We start from the raw sequence: 19,440 nt of genomic DNA, 5'->3' as shown, positions 1-19,440 counted from the left end.
TCCCGAGACAGTTACTGAAGACAGTTTTCAGAAAACATGTTCAGAAGTACTGGGTGTTCAAAAAGTCTCTCCGCAGTGCCGTATGATTGTTAGACGCGCGTGCGGTATGATTGTTCTGCGGCTTGGAAGGACTTTGGCCTCTACGATCGCCTGACCTAACGCCACTTGGCTTTTTCTTCTGGGGTGCAGCGAAGGCAGCTGTCTATAAAAACCGTCCAAAATCCATCTATGAACTGAAAACTGCAATATCCACTTTCATTGCTTCCGTTACAGAAGAAATGTTACAGCTTTTGTTTGGAAACGTGATTACACGAATTGAATTCAACATTTAATGTGAAAATTTGTAAGTAAAAATGAATACTCAATAAATTAATAACTTGTATTTCACTGACTTTCATTTCGATATATTCACTGCGGCATACGGCACGCGCGGCTAACAGTCATACTTTTTGAATACCCCGTATTTCGCACGACTGTCTGTCTGTACCCTCCGCAGTGAATCCATAGACATTCCAGTCTATACTTGGTAGGTCAAAGTCGCCTGTATCTAATATTGCGTGTTCTGGGTATTTGTACGCTACTGACCGTATACTTCCTTTGAATGATTCTAGAACTATCTCAGCGGAATTGGGTGGCCGGTAAAAATATCCAACAATTAACTTGGTGCTACCTACACCTGTTATGCGCGACCAGGTAATTTCACTGTTAGAGTCAACCCGACCTCATTAGGGACAATATTTTGTGAACTGCAATGAACGCTCCCGCTCCTACGGCCTCTAATCAGTTTTTCCGATATACTTTCTAAGACTCGTTAATACCTCAGAGCTTTCCACTTTGGGTTTCAGCCAGCTCTCGGTCCCGAGAATAATTAGAGCGCCAGAACTTTCCTGGAGGGCAGTAAATGCGGGAACTTTGTAACGAGTACTTCGACAGTCTACTGATAAAATTTGGGCAGTCAAAGTGTCTTTACTCTGAACGCAGTCTGACTTCCTTGCTGTATATCGATTGGCGGATGTTCACCAGAGTATCTCAAATTACCGTAGAGCCTAAAAGACGCTGATGTTAACTCGACAAGTACTGTGCTATCCGAGTAGCTGCTTCCTTCATGTAGTGCATCCCTGAGCTGTCAAAGGGAGTCCTGCAAATTCCCGCTCGATAGCGCAGGTCTAGAAATCTGCAGCCAAGACCGTTACGGAGTCGACAGATCCTTCGGCTGAGATCCTCAAATGGCTCAAATGGTTCTGAGCACTAAGGGACTTAACATCTGAGGTCATCAGTCCCCTAGACTTAGACATACTTAAACCTAACTAACCTAAGGACATCACCCACATCCATGCCCGAGGCAGTATTCGAGCCTGCGACCGTAGCAGCAGCTCGGTTCCGGACTGAAGCGCCTAGAACTGATCGGCCACAAAGGCCTGCTTGAGATCCTCCACTCGGTCCCAAACCAAAGGACTCCGATAGACTCTGGGAACAATGCTGCAACTAGTGAGCTCTGCTTGCACCCGGCGCACGAGGCCAGCAGTCCACCACCTCTGTTTGAACTGAGGATGGCTTCAGTAACCACGCGAAAGACGTCGTTGATGCCGACGTGAGCCACAACTTGCACACTACCGCACCCTCCACACTCGATAGCCGCAGGCAGGGCCGCCTCCACATTCTGGGTTGAGGCCCACCCGTCAGACATACCGGTGTACACTGGCTCTCTTTCCAGCACTGAACGCTATCTATGTAAGAGACTTCATAACACGCCTAAAGTTGGAGATTCCGATAACTAGTAAACCATCTCCACCCGTGTGCTTGCTCGAACCCTGCTGAAGCAACCTAATAATTTCTGTAAATAGTCGTAAAGGCGGCAGAACAACCTCTTTTGGTCTGTCAGCCAACTATGTCATACGATTCTTTCTATTCTTTACGTCTACCTCTATCTCTCTCTCTCTATTTCTCTCTCTCTCTCTCTCTCTCCATCCCTCCTTCCCCCCCCCCCCCCCCCCACTCTCTCTCTCTCTCTTACTGCCCATTAAAATTGGTACACCACGAAGATGACGTGCTACAGACGCGAAATGTAACCGACAGGACGAAGATGCTGTGATTTGCAAATAATTAGCATTTCAGAGCATTCACAGAAGGTTGGAGCCGATGGCGACACCTACAACGTGCTGACATGAGGAAAGTTTCCAACCGATTTCTCATACACAAACAGCAGTTGACCGGCGTTGCCTGGTGAAACATTGTTGTGATGCCTTGTGTAAGGAGGAGAAATACGTACCATCACGTATCCGACTTTGATAAAGGTCGGATTGTAGCCTATCGCGATTGCGGTTTATCGTATTGCGACATTGCTTCTCGCACTGCTCGAGATCCAATGACTGTTAGCAGAATATGGAATCGGTGGGTTCAGGAGGGTAATACAGAACGCTGTGCTGGATCCCAACGGCCTCGTATCACTAGCAGTCGAGATGACAGGCATCTTATCCGCATGGCTGTAACGGATCGTGCAGCCACGTCTCGATCCCTGAGTCAGCAGATGGGGACGTTTGCAAGACAACAACCATCTGCACGAACAGTTCGACGACGTTTGCAGCAGCATGGACTATCAGCTCGGAGACCACGGCTGCGGTTACCCCTGACGCTGCATCACAGACAGGAGCGCCTGCGCTGGTGTACTCAACGACGAACCTGGGTGCACGAATGGCAAAACGTCGTTTTTTCGGATGAATCCAGGTTCTGTTTACAGCATAATGATGGTCACATCCGTGTTTGGCGACGTCGCAGTGAACGCACACTGGAAGCGTGTATTCGTCAGCGCCATACTGGCGTATCACCCGGCGTGATGGTATGGGGTGCCACTGGTTACACGTCACGGTCACCTCTTGTTCACATTGACGGCACTTTGAACAGTGGACTTTACATTTCAGATGTGTTACGACCCGTGGCTCTACCCTCCATTCGATCGCTGCGAAACCCTACAATTCAGCAGGATAATGCACGATCGCATGTTGCAGGTTCTGTACGGGCCTTTCTGGACACAGAAAATGTTCGCCTGCTGCCCTGGCCAGCACATTCTCAAGATCTTTCACCAATCGAAAACGTCTGGTCAATGGTGGCCGAGCAACTGGCTCGTCACAATATGCCAGTCACTTCTCTTGATGAACTGTGGTATCGTGTTGACGCTGCATGGGCAGCCGTACCTGTAAGCGCCATCCAAGCTCTGTTTGACTCAATGCCCAGGCGTAGCAAGGCCGTTATTACGACCAGAGGTGGTTGTTCTGGGTACTGATTTCTCAGGATCTATACACCGAAATTGCATGAAAATGTAATCACATGTCACTTCTAGTACAATATATTTGTCCAATGAATACCCGTTTATCATCTACATTTCTTCTCGGTATAGCAATTGTAATGGCCAGTAGTGTATATATATGAAACTGCTGCGAACTGCATGGGAGAGAGTACCTAACGTATGGAACCTCTAGTTAGGTTTTCTTCGCCCTCCAGTAGCGTATGGAGCATGGACGAGTATACGGTGGAAATAAGTATGAAATGACCGATAAAATACCGTTAGGTTCGTCAGTATCACCAGCCGTAGCTAATTCTTTCGTAGAGTATTTCGAAGAACGAGCGTTGAGTTGCCGCCCGCCCCCCCCCCCCCCCCCTTCCGTCGTTCCTGCTTCTTCAGGTCTGCAGACCTGCTCGCATGGCCGTGGATCGCTGGAGAGGGACGGAAAGTTGTTGGCTGTCTTATGTGTGTTGCTCGAAAGGGAAGTAGATGGACGACTCGGCCAGTCTGTCTATCGAAAACCGACGCTTAAACACGTGTATCTCATGGACCGTAGCTTTCACCATCCACTTCAAAAGAGAGCTGTGATGAACACCTCAATACATTGTGCAAGGACTATCTCGGACGAGGAGCACTTCGGCTCCGAGATTCAGAATGAACGGGTATTCAGTCCGTGTTGTTAGGTCAAAGCCGTTCAACAAAGGAGTATGAACACAGTGTGGCTTCCATTCTGCGGCACAACTTCTAATAAGATAAGGGCCATCCAAGAAAGCAAAGAAAATGTCGCGACACGTTGAAGATTATCGCCACCTGGGAGTACCAGGAATTTATACAAGGGACGTTCAGTAAGCAATGCAACACATTTTTTTCTCTGCCAGTTTGGGTTGAAAAAATGCGACATTTGTTGTGAGACATCGTGGAAAATTCCTGCTTCAGCCCCTATATTTTATGAATTTCAGATAGTTGGTGGCGCTGTACGTAACACCCAGACTGTCATCTGTAATAGCGGTGTGTTCTAAACAGAGAACTGTCAGAGTTTCCGTTGGCGGAAAACCAGAGCATCGCAGATATTCATAGGCGTTTGCAGAATATTTACGGACACCTGGTAGTGAATAAAAGCAAGGTGAGTCGTTGAGTGAGGCGTCTGTAATCATCGCAACAAGGTTGTACAGACCTGTCCGATCTCCTGAGTGCCCGTCGGCCGCACACAGCTTTGGCTCGTGCAATGTTGGATCGTGTGGACACCCTCGTCAGAGGTGTCCATGAATCACAAACAAACATCTCGCTGCTCAGCTCGTAGTCCTCACGCACTCGTCTACCAGTTGGGGCAGTTGGGGTACTCAAACATATGTGTCCGCTGGGTTGCTCGACGCCTAACAGGCTATAAAGAGCAACGGAAGACAATCTGTGCGGAATTGCTTACGCGTTACGAGGCTGATCGTGTCAATTTTCTGTCTAACTGTGTCACGGCCGATTGAACGTGGGCTCATCGCTTCGAACCAGAAACAAAACAGCAGTCCATGGGGTGGCGCCGCACCAACTCTTCCTCGAAGAAGTTCAAAGCCGCAACCTCAGACATTAAAATCATGTCGAGGGTCTTCTGGGACTCTGAAGAGGTTATTCTGTTTGCTGTCTTCCCTCATGGTGCAACAATCGACCGGGAAGTGTACTTGTGCTACCCCACAGGAAACTGAATAAATGAATTCAGCGTGTTCGTTACCACAAACATGCAAACGAACTCTTTTTCCAAGACAATCCAAGTCCTTACACAAGTCTGCGTACCCTAGAGGAGCTCACGAAACTTCGTTGGACTGTTCTTCCTCATCCAGCCTACAGCCCGGACCTTGCACCTTAACGAATTCCATCTGTTTGGTCCAGTAAAGGATGCATTCCGTGCGAAGCAGTGTGTTGGTGATAGGACGGTTATTAATACAAAAGACGTTGGCCCCGACGTTGACAAGTAGAGTGATGTCATGCGGGCATACAGGCCCACTCAGTAATGTGGTTGTAAGGTCGTCACATTGAATGGAGATTGAGTTGAAAAGTATGGTTTTGTATTCAAAAGAGTAGGGAATAATATGGTGTGTTGGAATCCTGAATAAAACCTGTCTGCTTTCAGAAAAGGAAGTGTTGCGTTACTTATTGAACGCCCCTAGTAATATTTCATGGAACTGTGGCAGGGAGTGCGTCGGACAATCTGTACAGACTATTGCTGGGCACTTTGTTGAACGTCAGCGTAATCTTAAATACCCAAATTCTGGGAAATGAGCAGTATCCGAGTACAGCCTGTTAAATAAACACAATATTATGTCTGAATATACGAAAATTTTTACGCACGCTTGGAACTATTGGGAGAATGTTATTATAGAAATAGTGGAAATTAGACTACACGATAAAAACTTCGATAGAGACACCGGATATGCGCTTAGCATTGGATGTAAGCGTGCTCCTGATGAAGAGAGAGCACAGAGGGAGGTTTCTCGTAGTTAAACGCCTGGGTAGAGAGCGCAAACGTAATCTATGGACGTCTCTTAAGGCAGCCAACCAGACGGCTTCCTCCGGCATAAAAGTGGGAGCCTGGCCACTTTCACGACTTCAGACATTTCCCATGACGACGATGATGGAGGAAGTCATCGAAATATTAGGATTTTATCAAGATTTGACTATTTTATTTACGTATTTAACGTTTGTTTGTAAAATCTCTGTGAAAAACTGAGTATTCCGTTTTGCAACCACGAAATATTTTAAATGTGGTCGCTATTACATGTCACTATCATTTATATTACTGCCAACAACAGAGCAAATCCACGAGAATCACCCCATAATGGATCTGTGGAACGAACAATAAGTATCTGACGTAATTAACATTCAGCCTCTTCCGCACGGGGTAGCCGCGCGGTCTTAGGCGCCTTGTCACGGTCCGCGAGGCTAGCCCCGTCGGAGGTTTGAAACCTCCCTCGGGCGTGGTTTGTGTGTTGTCCTTAGTGTAAGTTAGATTAAGTAGTGTGTAAGCTTAGGGACCGATGACCTCAGCAGTTTGGCCCCCCTCCCCCCCCCCCCACACACACACACACACATTCAGCCTGTGATGATTAGTTGCCTTCTACCCTAGAGAACTGAACAATATACACGGTCGATATAAAATCCTATTTATTCTCCAATGCTTGTTTTATTCCACGATAATAGGAGGACTTTCCATTCAGATAACTTTATTTTATGAATACTGCTTTCAGTAATTTCTGATGATTGATGATTTAAACATGGAAAGCCAAATGATGAATTCGTGACTCTAAAATGCATAGCTGTGCTTTAACATTGCTTTACTGTGTGTGTTATGTGCTATGTAAGTATAACGAGCCAATTTACCAACCTCCAACTCAGTGAAGACCATCAGATGAGTAATATTAAAAAAAGAATTAAGGATAAGGAAGAGGGAGCAGATGAACGTGAGATGGGGGATGCGATATTGTGAGAAGAATTCGGCACAGCACTGAAAGATCTAAGTCAAAACAAAGGCCCCTGGAATAGATTACTTCCCCTCAGGGTTATTAAAATCGTTGGGAGAATCAAATGAGACAAACTGTTCAACCTGGTATGCAGCACTTATGAGACAGTCGAAGAACTTTTCAAACTTCATGTCGAATGTTAGAGGCCCAATACCAAAAGAGGCAGTTGCCGACAGGTGTGAATATTACAAGAACATCTGTTTAATAAGGCATACTGCCAAAATGGTAACAAGAATTGTTGCAGGCGAAATGAACGACTCATATAAGTCTACCTGGGGAAAAATCAGTTTGGTTCCAGATAAATGTAGAAACACGCAAGACTAGCTTTAGAATATAGAGTGCGAAAGACAATTACGGCAACACGTTGGCGCTGCAGCGATTTCTTTTATATAGGAATAAAAATTAGCAGTTTAAATCGCAATTTATTTTTTTACTACTGGTGGTCACCTGTATCGGTTATAATAAACATCATCAGATCAAAATTAATTTATTCAAACCACATTAGGAGCCGATGCTTGGAGTCGCTGCGTGCACCAACTGCTCTGGGTAAATTAATTTTGATCTGATGATGATTCTTATCGGTCACCAGTAGTAATACGAGAGTAGTTTTCAGTTTTAGAGTTCTACTTTTTGTTCTTAAAGGTCGACGAGTAGGTGGATATGGAAGGAAGTGAGACAGGGTTATAGTTATTCAGTCTGTACGTAGAGAAGCAACAAAAAGTAAAGGGAAAAACGAAGAAATTTGGGAAAAAGAATTGAAGTTTAGGATGACGATAGAGAAGCTGTGATGTTTGTAAAGTAGTGGGCCAATACTGTTAGTGAAGGGAAACATGGAAAATCAGGTGAATGGAATGGACATGTTTTGAAAAGAGTTCATTAGATAAACGTGAGCAAAAGGGAAACGAAGGTATGGGAATTAGATTAGGAGATGAGGCACTGAAAGTAGTAGACGGGTTTTGCTGTTGGGACAGCAAAATAACTGACGATGGCATAAAATGTAAAATTCAGTATGGCAAAAGCAAGAAAAACTTTTTCGAAAAAGAAAAATACGTCAACGTGTAACATAAATTTGAGTGTTTTCTGGAAGCATTCCCGTACGGAAGTGAAACAGGAGTGATAAGCAGTACAGATAGGAAGTGAATAGAAACCTTTGAAATTTGGTATTAGGGAAAAATGCCGAAGGTTAAATTCGTAGATCAACTATGTAAGAAAACATTAAGTTTTTAATCGAATTGGGAGGAAAAAGAGTTTTTGAATTCTTTCGGCAAGTAGATGTTTTGGAGGCTCTGTCTCCACGTAGAACATTTCAGAAGAGCACTGTTAACAGAAATTGAGTTTAAGATTATTTATTTTCAACGTCTTCATTTAATAATATGCTCCAATCGTCTGATTTTTGTTGTCCGATTGCACAAGAATATTGTTTGGATAATGTTTTATTGTATTATCTGATGTACAACGCATATATATCGACGCACGTCGTCAGATTCCAGTTTTTCGCTGTTAATACGTTAACGGTAATTTCTTTTACGGCTACCCCTCGTTTTAGAGCGTTTCATAAACTTAAAAATGTAGAAAAATGAAGGAGTTTTGTTATAAGTTACTAAGCAACATGTGTTTTATGTTTGTAACAACGTCAAAGATAGTACTGCGACTGGCGGATTCCGCGAAATTCTCCACTGCTGTAGCAGTTACAAAGTGTTCGTACAGGTGGCAGCACGCGTTGTCAGTGTTCTCTCTCTTGCCAACGCCGGTTACGATTGTTGTTCCACATACGGGCTGCACAAAAATGGCGCGATGGCTCTAGTAGTAGTGTCTCCTCGTCTGCCACGATTAAGTAAATTAGTGTGACGCGTATTCATTTTGCAGTTTCTAATAATGAAACGTATCAGTATTTTGTCTTGTCGTTCGTATTGTTGGATTCGGTACTTCAGATTTTCTACTGTGATGTGGATCTTACAGTTAAAACTTCTCTGATATTAGTTGAATTTTACCGGCGTGTATGTGAAGATACGTGAAGACGAATTCGTCACGCTGGTGATTAAATGATACAATGGAGCTGGTTGAACATTACAGGTAAGACAGCAAGTATTCACTACCGTATCATTGGACGTATGTTGCTAGAAATGTGTGTTTTTTAAAAGCAAAAGTGCATGTATTTTTTAAATGCAATCTCTTTCTGCCTGCGTCGGGTGCCATTTTGTTGTAATGCTTTTTGTTGCAATGTTGCCCTAGCTGCACTCCGCAAACCTTATCTGTTCGTTCATAATTACATGGATGAAAAAATTACGTACACCAAATTTTTTTTCGTATGTAGTCGCCTCTTTTAGTTTCCTTTTCCAGATGCGAATTGTTTTGTAGACTTCTTTTCAAGTTTCGGTGAATAAATGCGGTACGTAGTTGTGGCCGTAATTTACTGGAAAGTATCCATAAGAGAATAGGGCTGAGCTGCGTTGTGAATGTATCGAATGACTTGCTTAAGCGTTCACATACGCATATTGTCCTTAACTCCGATTACTTCTATATACGTCTTCAAAACCACGACTTCCTTTGCATGGGCGGTGTGCTCAGTTCTGAGGTGATTTGTTTCGTAGAAAAACTGTTTGAAAACCGACATTGCTGGTCCCACCGGAATTATCACAGGCAGAAAACGATTGTTGAAAGGCAGCGGATCTTACTCTTTTTTTTTTTTTTTCAAATTACAGACCGACATGGAGCTTCATTTATTTTTGCGACACGACATTGTACATTAATTCTGTGTACATCTTTTTCTCTTTCTGTGACTATGTGTCTCGCTCCACTTCTTTTTCAACTGCAGACTGTAAAATAAAATATGTGAAAAAACGCAATACGTTCGCAGTATAATTACAAAACTGTATAGAATATCATTCAGGTTGACAAGGCCAGAGAGACATGTTTTGAGATTATTTTACTTTCATTTGTTTACTTACGTTATGGGATAGATCATAAAACTGCGTTTTATCGAGGTACCACTAATTAGATGTATGAGACAACTAATAGCTCACAATAAATATATAAATTTTGTAATGCATACTCATATGCAAATTACGCAAAATGTAGAACAGCAAACAAGAAAGGCAGAAAGCCATTAATGTAGTATTAAAGATATTTAGTGAACGTCACACATATTGAATGGTGAAACATTACATTTGTCAAACAAACTGACGCAATATTATGAAATACAGTAAGAGGACAATAACCAAATTTCCAGCTTGTGAGATGGCTTTTGGCCGCGTCTTTTCTCATTTCAGTGCAATCTGTTGATCGTCACCTGTGTTAATTTTCGCCACATCGAAGTTGGAGATTGAGGAGTTTGCCTTTCAGTTGAACTGGCTGTACACGTTGCAGTTAAAACTTTGTCCCTCGTTTTAAAATAGTGCTCTACGTATAACGTTTTTCCATGCTCCGGTACGTTTTCTTTTTTCTCCTTTATTTCTACGCTTACTCAAGACATAAAAAATACTGTATCAACAGGTACAAAAACTAAAATGAAAAATAATCGTAGTAAAAACAAAATACCATTTCATATGCATTGGGTAAGCAAGATAGCTGTTAAAATGGCGAAAAATTTGGTTTCTGTACAACTTGTATCGCAGCAGTTTCGCTATTCAGCAAAAATATTCAGTATATTTAATTTCTGGGCAAAGAGTCTGTTCTGGGAACAAAATTTGTCCAGGACTGTAGGTGATATGCACAGTTCTTGTAATGATAGGGTCAGTCTATTGGTATGTGATTACTGACAAGCAATTAACTCTGCAGCATTTGTTTGTTTCACATTAACTTTAGATTATGATTGCATGTATGTTAAGACGGCGTTAGCACTAACTCGATGTTTGTGCTTTTGAAGAAGCAACAAAGCGAACAAATATTTGCATTACTTCCGCCGGCGGTGACTTGACTGCTCGGAAGTGCCTCTACGATATTCGCACCAGGAGCTTTCCGTAAAGATTTGCGCTGTCTCTCTAATTCCAGATACTCTATAGATACGAAATTTCTACACGTGCTCTACTGTTCACCTTTGAAGTACAGTATATTAGAATAATGAATATCGGCGAAGTTCTTCGAAAGTAATTCTTCTTTGAGGCCACAACGATCTCAGTGGTCTTCGTAAGGAAACACCAAATATTAATGCAGAAGTAATTGTACTCAGGAAAGCATTAAAATACAACAGAGAGAGAACACGAAAATCTAGAGTGATATTAACCGATTTTTTAAGCGTGTAGTTGAGGGTTAAAAAGCTCATATGGAAGAGTCTCTTACAGTTTCATTTAAGTGTTGCTAATGGTAGACAGGCGAGTATAATAACAAAGGCTTAAGAGATTCGTGTTCAGAGTACCTTGGCATCTCTTATTATGAAAAATTTAGCAGTTTAATCGTACGAATATAAACTTAGGTCAAATCCCAGGTGATAGACTTACTCCTCATGAAATCCTCAACTTAATAAAGAGTAAAGGAATGAACGTATGGTCCGTACAGAGGATCCATTACATGTCATGAGAGGAGAGCATTATAGTCTACCACAAAATAACATCTTCGCCAGATTTTATACGAGGCGTTATAGCAGGCGATACATAACGACGATTGCGCAGGTACTATTAAGTCACGGTAGATATCTTATTCATCTCTCCCTAATAGATTGTAAAAACCTTCGGTACATGATAAACATAATGAAAAAATATAGTATGACCGAGCGAGGTGACGCAGTGGTTAGCACACTGGACTCGCATTCGGGAGGGCTACGGTTCAAACCCGCGTCTGGTCATCCTGATTTAGGTTTTCTGTGATTTCCCTAAATCGTTTCAGGCAAATGCTGGATGGTTCCTTTGAAAGGGCACGACCGACTTCCATCCCTATCATTCCTAATCCGATGGGACGGATTACCTCGCTGTTTGGTCCTCTCCCCCAAATCAACCAATATAATATGAGAGTGTTCGAAGTTTTTACAGCCCAGGTACGAGAAAAAATTCTTACACCTATCAATCCAAGAGTTCTTTTCCTTCATCGGTTGCAATTTAGCGTACTTTATTCGTATGTATGTGCATCTGAAGATCAGTTATTTTACTACCTACGAACACTGTATTCGCAATATGTTGTTCTTTCGTATAAATATGTGTGTTTTTTCCGGGATTTTTATGTATATAAACTCTTTCTAATTTCACGATTGTAATACTTACGAAAGATGCATTTTCGAAGAAGTAAAGTATTTTTGAGATGCAGTGAAATGTGCGTTCGTAGATTGTGAAAAAATTCTGTCCCATGTGCGCGTCGTCTTTCTTTCACGTATCCCATAGCAGTCAGTTGAGCATTTCGCCAGCGTTCTCGGGTTGCATGAACAAAATTGTTGAATTGAGCAGCTCCCTCTTTGAACTTTCTCGATAGCGTAGCTAAACAAAGATTGGTAAGTGTCTCAGACAGACGAATAGTATCCAAAAATAGGTCGATCAAGGCTTTTGTAAGCGAGGACCTGAGCATTCTTTAGATGAATGTGTGCATCTCATAGCCAGGTTATGGTACTCGTTCCACCTCTTGAGTCACTCTGGGCAGATGCTCTCGATACTTGGTGATTGTGATTATACGCGCATTTTATATTTGTCTATGTTGGGCGTCAAGTAGAAGACTCTGCATTAAGCGTTGATTATCGGCAGTGGATATTGCCACCCTAGTGACAGTAGCGTCACATGGATATTTCTATTGTGTGGGCGTCCTGGGACACGAAGGCCGGTTCATTATATTTCATAATTCAGTAGTAATCACGAAGAAACTAATCTATTTCGTGTTTTCAGAAACACTCTGTATTACGTAGACTATATATGATTGGCGATTTTGAGGGGAAAAAAATCGTTTAAAGAACTGTAATCATAAAATATGAAACTGTGATGTTTCACTTTTTTTCTCGGAGTCAGTTTGGACAGAAAACCTGTAAAAGGCGACGACACGATTTAAGTGATACATACTCATACGTTGTATGTACGTATAGAAAACATTTTAGATATTTATTAGTGCAACGTCCTCAGAGAAAGATGGTGTCATTGAAACAAATTAATATCGGGAGGCTTTCCTTGGTTGAAGGTGAATACCGGAATTGGTAAACCCATCCCATGGGGTCCCATATGTGCCCCACTATCAGCTCCTCTGATACTTGGCATCTAGCGGTCAGAACCAGGGTGGCAGGACATTTAAAACACTTTACAGTACATTGATCATGGATTTACGGGCCTCACAACCTCCGCCTGCTGATACTGATCAGAGGCAAGACTTTCTGTTACTGCAGGATTCTAGGGATACTCGATGACTTGTCTTTTCATCTCATTATTTGCGATTGACAAGCATAAGGCAAATAATACACAGCAATGAGACGTACCACTGGACACAGAATCGGTGCAGGGTGTGGTTCAGGGAAAGAGATATATTGGACAGGGACAGAGATATATTGCTATCCTGCATCATAAAAATAGAATATTTAGGCTGCAACTATGATCACTAGCCATGGCACCTTCAACTGCTTCATACCTTTGATAATTGAAGAAAACCCCTAACTACCACGTTTTTTTTTACTTGAGCAACAAACCTCTTTGAAGCTTCCTTCTTTGAGTCATCATCGCCCTTTAGGGACACTACGATGAAAGAATTCAGATTGAAATTGTGAAAGTTTGGAAAATTCATCATTACTGGCCTCAATTATTTTTGAGTGAATATGAACTATTTCTGGTTGTTCGAAATTCCCCAATTTGGATAAGCAGTTATAAGAAACAGTTTAAACAAGCTCAGCTTCATATTTTTCTAGCATCGTGGGACGGATTGTGCTAGAGCTCATTCTGCAGCCTATGTATTCTATTTTTATGATGCAATATGAGAATAAATTCGTATTTTTGTCTGAGGAGTGTCTGAACCACATCCTGCTCTGGATCTCTGACCAGTAGTGAGTCTTATTTCTGTATAGTATTTCCTTTATGCATATAAATCGCAAATAGTGAGGTGGGCAGACTTTCATTGGATATCAACAGAAATATGCGGTAATAGTAAATGCCTCAAGTCAGTGTCACCAGGCAGACGTTTGAAACCCGAAATTCATGATTAGTATAAGGAAACAATCTGTATTATGTCTCAAATGCCCAACCATTCTGGTTCTGATCGGCAAATGTTGGAAAAGATATCATGGCGTTGCCATTTACATATTTTCTATGAAAACTGACTGCAAGAAAAACGCAAAACATTACATTTTCGTAAATACCGTTTCAAACGATTTTTTTCAGTTTCACCACTCACATATAGCCTATATAATATGTGTGTTATAAGAACAGCTTAGTTTCTCCATGATTATTTCTCCATTATTAGGGCTAAATATAATGAATGCATCTCTGCGGCCCAAGCCGCTCACAATGTGGAATTAGCTATTTGACGTTGGAACCACCCGAGTAGCAATATCCATTGCCTTGATCATCTTAATGAACAGAACTTGCTGAGTTTCACATGACCGCTGTCTCCGGAATTCGTGTTGATTATGATTCTTGATTTCTAATAAAAGTTTTCTCGAGGCTAGGGGATCCAGTGTACTCCCCTGTATTTAAGGTATTATAAAACACCCAGAGACTGAACAAGAAATTTTTGTTATATTTCTTTAAAAAATGGATTCTTTATATTTTTTTTACTTTTTACGCGAAATAAATAAATATACGCTGTGTTTTAGAATGACTGGATGATGAAAATTTGAAAATGTGTTTTAATTCGGAATTGGTAATCTTTTTCAGCCAGTTTCAAGTATTGTATTAAACTAGACTCTTCCGTTAGACTGCGTAGTTGTAACGATATTTTACTAACATTCGACAAATATGGACGTAAAGTACGTTGTGCGTACGGAAATAATAGGTGGGATGGCAAAAAAAGCAAAACTATCATTGGAGCATGTTAAATGACACCATGGCCTTGGAAGTATCGAAGATTCCAAGACCTTTCTCCCATCATTTCTGCCGAAAGGTAGGCACACGATGTAAAAGACTATAACTTTGCTATTAAAGTTTTTAGTTATAGTATCGGAAAAGCGCAATGTTGCGATATCTTTTTGTTAATATTAGTCGCTACTGTAGTCCATATGCAAGTTGTATTCCCGCAGAGAATACATAGAAGTATTGTAGCTATCAATTCATTGTATCCAACGGTAATGGGAGTTTTAATAAATTCTAGTTTATATTGTCAAGCTACAATACTAATCTTCGGAAAGTGTTAATTTCGTAGTCGTCATTTTACTATAAGATTATGAGGGAATTCAGCTCCTGATAATAACTAGTTGAGCAATTATAGTATAATTTGCGCTTGCTGTTAAAATCGTTCTCTGATGGCGCTTGTAACTGGAAATTATAGAGTCATCACGCATGGTAATATACTTCATAAGAGAAGCAACACGGAAGGGGTTATTCACATGCTTTGGAAAGATGTCGGTTAAACGCGATTTCGTTTGTTGGCGACTGTTTATCGAGGTTGACGACTTAGAACTTCTTTCTAGCAATCTGGATTCCTTAGTTATCTCTGTCAGTGCATCATCTGGTTACAACATACCCCCAAATAATCAACAACGTTTATCTTGAAACTTCCTGGCAGATTAAAACTGTGTGCCGGACCGAGACTCTAAATCGGGACCTTTCGCAGGAGAGATTCTTCGTGCTTGGGTAGCTCAGTTGGTAGAGCACTTGCCCGCTAAAGGCAAAGGTCCCGAGTACGAGTCTCGGTCCGGAGCAGTTTTTAATCTGCCAGGAAGTTTCATATCAGCAGACACTCCGCTGCAGAGTGAAAATCTCATTCTGGAAACGTTTATCTTGCATATATTCCAATCTGTGCAATCGAACAATCGAAATGTTTCATTAAAGTCATCAATTTGAAAGGCGATCCAGTCAGCTTTCCATCTAAGCAGGTTTGTTCCCAAGAGACTCAGTGGACGCAGCGGGAAGACGCTCGCAGTTGGAGAGAGAGACACTCATAGTGCCCCCCTGCTTTTAGCGGCAATGGCCTTCAGCGCGGCGCTTGCGCTGTGGGCAATGACTGTGCTGCCGGACGCTCCTGCGGTTAAAAGCTGAATTAAATTCAGCAGTGCACTGCTTCGGTTCATGAATCGGAAATTCTTGATTCTCCTGTTTTAATTTAATGGCAGGAATATCATGGGATTTGCACAATTTGATCCGGCGCCTGCCGCGCGGTCTCTGGCGTCTTGCCGCGGTCCGCACGGCGCCCCCCCCCCCTCCCCCCCCCCCCCCCTCCCGTCGGAGGTTCGAGTCCTCCCTCGGGCATGGGTTTGTATGTTGTCCATAGCGTAAGTTAGATTAAGTAGTGTGTAAGTTTAGGGACCGATGACCTAAGCAGTTTGGTCCCATAATATCTTACCACAAATATACAATTTCTTCTCTCTCTTTTCTTTTTTTTTTTAAATCCGGCGCCAAACCCGACAAATGTGTTTGCAACATATCCGCCGAGAAGGTCTGGAAAGTCACTTGAATGCCAACTGTGAAATGAAAGTCATTTGACATTTGTGGCTCTCTGGCTCTGGGTACTATGGGACTTAACATCTTAGGTCATCAGTCCCCTTGAGCTTAGAACTATGTACACCTAACTAACCTAAGGACATCACACACATCCATGCCCGAAGCAGGATTCGAACCTGCGACCGTAGCAGACGCGCGGTTCTGGACTAAAGCGCCAGAACCGCTTGGCCACCGTGGCCGGCTGACATTTGTGCAGAGGCTACAACATAGCATCATGGTTTGGTATGTACAACAACTGTGCTTATTTGAGAAGATACTCCCAAATTGCCAACCACATTTAGTTTTGTAACAATTTTCTCGAGGTGTAAGAACGGTAGATGCTGCTGCTTGCTCTTTGCACAATGTTTCTCATAGCTAAGTCGGCATGAATTGATCCTTGACAGTTGCAGTGGGCTGGGCGTAGCAGCTTCGCGCGCCACGCTCAACCAATAATCTAATGCGATTTTGTAAACGTCTACGTGGCAATGTCTCAGTGTTGTCACAGCTGTATAGACGGCTATTGTTTTCCCCTGCAGCCGTTGGCACTTCAGAGGTGAAAGCTTTTAGGTACCTGCTTACACCGTCTCGACTGTGAGAGCCGTTTATTTTTGATTTTATCAGTAGGACAGAGACTGAGGGAATCGACCTTGCTTTTGAAACAACTGCAGAAAGTTCTGCACGGGGCTGGGCGTTATCGTAAGGTTTTCGTGTGATGCCCCGTGTAAACATATGCGCTGATGAAAACAGTAGCGACCATTGCAGAAGCATAACAAGGAAGAGATTGAGAGCTTCCGGCGGCTGTTGACGAAGAGGTGTGGGCAGTTAGTCATCCACGTCAACAACTGCAAACACGCCTTCTGTCAGGCTTCACAAATCGTCAGTTGGTGTATTCCCATGTGTGACTTTCTACAGAAGTTCCGCGAAGTGCTTCGCCAACGTTTCTCGAAGTTGCAGAAGAAAGCGTGCAGCCAACACGTCGACGTATACACCGTCTGTGGTCCGCATTGCCGTCCAATGCCCCGAGTCCACATTAAGATTCTTCCGCAGTGTTGCAACAAGCGACCACCCTAGTTCATCAGAAGACCCGAAATGAATTTTTACTCACTTGCATATAAAAGAGGCAGATACGATAAATTCTGTCGTAGGTAGAATATTATCCTTTGTATTATCAGTTATGAATCGTGTGCAAAGCCACTGAATTTCCATGGCTGATGTATATCGGTCACTGCAAATGTCGAGATGATTTTGTTAAAAAGGGACACGACTATTTTTCTTGACAGTGATTTCCCCAATCCTTGTTTGTGGTCTCTAATAGTCCCGCCGTCGACGACACGTTAATTTCTAGTTTTCCTCCCCTCATGAAATTTCAGTCTAAGCTTTTTGAGAAACAATTTCTCATCCTAAGGTTCTTCACATACGATTTTTGTATACTTAACGTAAGGATGAGAAATTGCGTATCGAAACGGATCGTTAGACATCATATTTCTAATTACATGTGGACGAACCAAAGCTTAAAACTCCACTACCATGACCTGCCACTAGTTGTGATGAGAAAATCTAGAATTTTAGGTATCAAACGTTTAGTGTAATTTGTTCATGCACCATGCTATTCAGTAGCTTACATCAATTGTTCTAGTTATTCTATGCTTTACAAAGTTTGAAAATTCACATATCCAGCTTACTCACAGTTTTTGGTACCGAGATAAAATTGATCCTCAGGCAGCCTAGATGTGAATACCGTTCGAAGTATTTTATTTGCTCCAGTTCGCTTTGCGCAGCAGGACCTCCAGCACGCATTCTTCTACCTTCAAAATTAGGGTAAAGAGGCATCATTCTGCTACGTACAGAGGCACTTTCGGAATCCATGGCAGTAAGACAGCAGATGGAGCATCCACACATACGCTTCAAGCAATCTCTACCTCTCAATCGGCCATCTCCTTGCGCTTCGCTGTGTTATTGTGGAAGATAGTACCAATTGTTGCAAAATTATTGTTGTTGCGCTCTTCCCTCAGAAGACTCGTTAGATGCAGCTCTTCACGCTAATCTATCCTAAGCAATGCTCTTCATGTCTTCAAAATTACTGCAGCCTAAACTAATTTGACTCTGCATGCTATACTTTCAAGGTGCTTATCCACCAAACTTCCCTTCATTACCAAACTGACGATTTGCTGATGCCTCAAGATGTGTATTATCAACGATCCCTTTTGTTACTTATGTTGGACCGTAAATTTGTTTTCTTCCTTATTTAGTAACCCTCCAATAGTTATTCTATAGTGACTTGTCTAAAGAGTGAATTAGCTCCGATTGGTTAAACAGCCACCCGATCATTACAGTCCCGTAGAGAAAATGAGGAAATATTGCTTCTCCTCCTTGTAACTGCCTTATGTAAGAGCTTACTTCTCCATAAAAGAGAACCACCAGTGTGTGATACCAGAGAAGTGCCGCACATCTTGACGAAATGAACAAACGGCAGCAAATCTGTTTGGAAGAGCACCTACTCTCTGTTACGGGCAATCCCGTCGGCAGTGATACTCGCCTGTTCACTTTCTGTGAGCGAAGCAGTTTTGGGCCTCGACTACTAGAGACCCGATATGTAGATTGTATGGATATATTTATATGTTTTGTATTCAAGTTCGGTATCTTTTTACATTTATCAGCTTACTATTTTACTCTTCTCTGTAAAAAATGATATATTCCTAATTGAAGTGCTTTGATATCTGGAAGCTCTTCAGTGCCCACACCCGACTCTGAAAACTAAGTCTTTCCTTCTTTCGAATCTCAGCAAAGGGAGACTTTTCATCTCCGAATATTGGTCGGTAAGAGAACAGTATAGTGTTTCAATAATCAGATTGCGCTTCAGCGTTTTGGCGGATGGGTAAAGTTGGGTTTCGATCTATCTTTGCTTCTCCAAAGGAGTATGGCGGCGTAGGAGTATAATATTGTACATTTAATCCATTGAAATAAAATGAAGTGATCGTATGGCACTGTTGGCCGGGAGTCCCCACCCAAGGGAGGTGCGGCCGCCGAATCGAAAGTCTTTTCAGTTGACGCCACATGGGGCGATTTGTATGTCGATGATGGTCAAATGATGATCAGGACAACACACTGTCCCCAAGCGGAGGAAATC

The sequence above is a fragment of the Schistocerca piceifrons genome, chromosome 4 (genome assembly GCF_021461385.2).
Source record: "Schistocerca piceifrons isolate TAMUIC-IGC-003096 chromosome 4, iqSchPice1.1, whole genome shotgun sequence".
NCBI lineage: Eukaryota > Metazoa > Arthropoda > Insecta > Orthoptera > Acrididae > Schistocerca > Schistocerca piceifrons.
This window is presented reverse-complemented; position numbering follows the sequence as displayed.